Here is a 3,921-nt window from a genome sequence, read left to right as displayed (position 1 = left end):
CCTGGTTGATTGGTGTCACTTGCGATTGAAAACAATGCATCAGAAATATTTAAATAACCATTTTGCAAAGCATTAATAGCATTGGCACGTGCAGATCATCTAGTTTCCTAAAGGGACTTTAGGACTCTATTTTCCCCTAAACGCTCTGTAAAAATTTTCCATCGTTTTGTCGTACCCGAGAAAAAATTGAAGAATTTTCGTACAAATTGAAAGAATGATACCGCTTCAGTAACACACTCAACAGCCTGAACACCCACTAAATTTAGCGAATGTGCCGCACATGGAACGTAAATCGGAAATTCGCAAATTTCTTTTACTCTTGACTGAACACCAGAGTACTTTTCAGACATATTTGATGCATTGTTATAGCTCTGCCCGCGACAGTCTTTTATAGGAATATCAAGGCTTTCAAAAAAGTTTAAAATGGTATCTGCTATATATTGCGCGTTATGTTTATCCATAAGCAAAAATTGCGTAAATCTCTATAGGCTTTCCGTCTTTTACGTATCTAACTATGAAAGTAAGTTGGTCAACGTGGGACAGATCTAGCGTATAATCTACGCTAATAGAATAGTACTTTTCTGATTTAAGTTCTTTGATTTTCAAAACTTGCTGTCCCATTAAATTAATAAATTCATTACAAATATTTTCCGATAAATATGATGTACTACCTTTTCCACGATTTCCGCAGTTTTGTATGTGATCAGCAAGAAAAGGATCAAATTCACTAATCAGCTCTAAGCATCCCAAACAATTTCCATTATTTTGCGATCCTAATGTCTCACTATCGCCACGAAAAGCAAGACCTCTTGAAGCCAAAAATTTCACTACTGCAACAATCCTCCTAAGCACATTCTTCCAATAGTTAATTTCTGTATTATATTGGGACAGCAACTCAGTATCAATTCGTCCAGTAGTTTTCATTCTTGCAACATAATTCATCATAAATTCCCTGTGCTGTAAACTGTTCTCATGCTCTATCAATAAGTTACTTATATGCTTCCAATCTTTATATCCATTAGGAGAACCTAAATTATGTCCAGTACCAGTAGTGGTATTAGATAGACGGCAGTAATAACAGTATACAGATTTCTTTGCTGGTGAATAAAGGAGGAGGAACATGTTTTTAGTTAAGTATCTAGTTTTCGTTTTACCCTTTGAATCTGGAAAACTTGTAGAAGTTTCAGAGAAGTCACTATTTACATATATTTATAATATCACGGACTTCTTCCGGTAAAATGTCGTCACAGTAAGCACCAGGGTCAGGAGACGCAGATACATTCCCTAAGCTTGCAGTTATTAATTCACAGTGGCTTGAAGTCGATGGTTCAGCATCTAATGTATGTTTGTCATTTTCGTCACATGTAACATCTTTTTCCTGGTGACATTCAGAGGTACTTTTGTCTTGCGGTGATGAGAATGAATTATTCCTTGCCTTATTTGTTTCTTCAACCGTAAAAAACGAAGTGAGCTTTGTAAGTTTTTCTGTTATTTCTTTTTGAGCTGCAACTTTTTTTCTTTTTTGTGAACCGCTTAAATATGTTCTTTTCCACGTAATGAAATAATGTTTAAACGAACAAATCAAAACTTCTATCTATTTTACTCAATTTTAAATATCAAACCTTAGGTAAATAATCCAGTGTTTATTGATCTCAGTATCAAACGAAACAAAATAACGCCACTCACTCACTCCTATCAGACTGAAAGTATAGACAATGCCGATATTTATGTTAGGCCCTGTTTACACTGTGCAGCTTGACTTTAGAATCGGAGTGATTGCGTGAGTGATCGCTAGATGGTGTACTTAGTAAATTAGGTAGGATGCGTTCGGAAATATACCCTCTGAAAAGATTACTGATTTGTGAAAAAAGTGTAATATGGCCCGTGTGCCCTTATGGTGAAGACGGTAATGTATCTATCATACAATCCACCCAAGTAATTGTGCGAGGGTAGGCACTGCTGTTATTGTTAAAAACAGCATTACACATTATGAAGTTAGAAAAATCAGTACGCACAATATTCAAACCACAACTATTACATTAAAAGCAATGAACCAACCCTTGTCATTTACTGCAATATATTGCCCGCCGAGATACAAAATCCTCGTTGAAGAATATAAAGAACTTCTCAATATCCACTAACACAAATTTATTATGGGAGGCGACTTTAACGCTAAGCTTGTTTTCTGGGGATCGCGTCTAACGACATCTAAAGGGCGATACTTATTCCAAACAGCTGAAGAAGCGGGGTGTGAGTTTGGACTGGACTCGACTGGAACACCAACTTATTGACCAACTGACACCAACAAAATACCAGATGTAATAGACTTCTTTAAAGTCAGGAAGATATTTCATAGAAATAGAAGGTGGGTTAGTTCTAAACTCTGATCTCTCCCCATTATATTTAACGTAAGTGAAACAGTCATTAAAAGAGATCTTAGTGTGAAGCTATACAACAAAAATACGGACTGGAATTCATTCAAACAAATACTTCAGACTAAAATAAAGTGTCCGAAAATCACAACAATTGAACAAATAGAGCTAGAAGTTAACACATTTATGAAAGAAATTCAACAATCAGCTTGGGATAATATTCCGGAGATAAAGCAGAAAATTATAGGTTCAAATTACCCTAAAGAAATAAAAATCCTTCTAATTTAGAAAAGAAAGTTACGACGGAAATGGCAACAAACCCGGTCAACAAAAGCAACCTTAATAAGGCAACAGCAGAATTAAAACGAGAAATTGCTTATATTAAAAATGAGTCAATTAATAAATATTTATCTCAACTATCCGCTGACAAAAAAAGAAGATTACTCACTCTAGAAAAGTACAAAGTACAAGTCACGTTGCACCACTAAAAGTTGCTTCCAATACATGGGCGAGAAGTGATTGTGATAAAGCTAATACATTTAAAAAAAACCTAGCTGAAAAATTTCGTCCAAACAGCAATCACCATTGGTGAACTTAAAAGTGAAATTAAAAAGCTTAAAGTTAAGAAAGCACCTGGCTTCGATTAAATTACAGATGAAGTGTTAAAGCAGTTACCATACAAATATTTACGGAAGCTCAATTATCTTTTTAATACAACAATCCGTCTGACACATTTTCCAAGCCTTTGGAAAGGTGCCGAAGTTGTTATGGTTCCTAAGCCAGGAAAGGATCCTCACGTAGTCTTGTCATATAGACAAATTTCACTACTTCCACAAATCTCAAAACTTTTTGAAAAATTAATTTATCTAAGATTTAAATCTATAGTCGACGAAAAACAGTTAATCCCATCGCATCAGTTCGGTTTTAGAAATAAGCATTCAACAATAAAACAAATTCATATAATAACATCAGAAATAGAAAAATCCCTGGAGGAGGGAAACGTATGCTCAGCAGTATTCCTTGACGTTGCACAAGCGTTTGACAAGGTATGGCATGAAGGACTTATGCAAAAACTAAAATCTTGTCTTCCGGTTGAGTATTGTGCTCTTTTAGAATCGTATATCACCATGAAACTTTTCCGTGTAAAACAAGGAAATGAATTCTCCAAACTGAAAGAAATTGAAGCAGGAGTTCCTCAAGGAAGTATCTTAGGTCCACTTTTATATATTCTGTATACAAGAGACTTGCCGTTAGCACCAAACAATATGACTGCCACTTTTGCTGATGACACCGCAATACTATGCGTCGAAAAAACAGCAGAAAAAGTTCCGCTAAACCTGCAACATGCAATCAACTCTGTAGTAAGCTGGATTAAAAAATGGAGAATAAAACTAAATGGTGGCAAATCGGTTAATGTAAATTTTACAAACAAAAGAATCACTTATCAACCTATAAGCATTCTAGATGTGTGCATACCATACGCAAATACAGCTAAATATCTTTGTATCACGCTCGATGATAGACGTTGGAAAGATCATATTAAAATAAA

Source organism: Bactrocera tryoni, unplaced genomic scaffold (assembly GCF_016617805.1).
Source record: "Bactrocera tryoni isolate S06 unplaced genomic scaffold, CSIRO_BtryS06_freeze2 scaffold_25, whole genome shotgun sequence".
In the NCBI taxonomy this organism is placed as follows: domain Eukaryota; kingdom Metazoa; phylum Arthropoda; class Insecta; order Diptera; family Tephritidae; genus Bactrocera; species Bactrocera tryoni.
Note: the sequence above shows the minus strand (reverse complement) of the source record.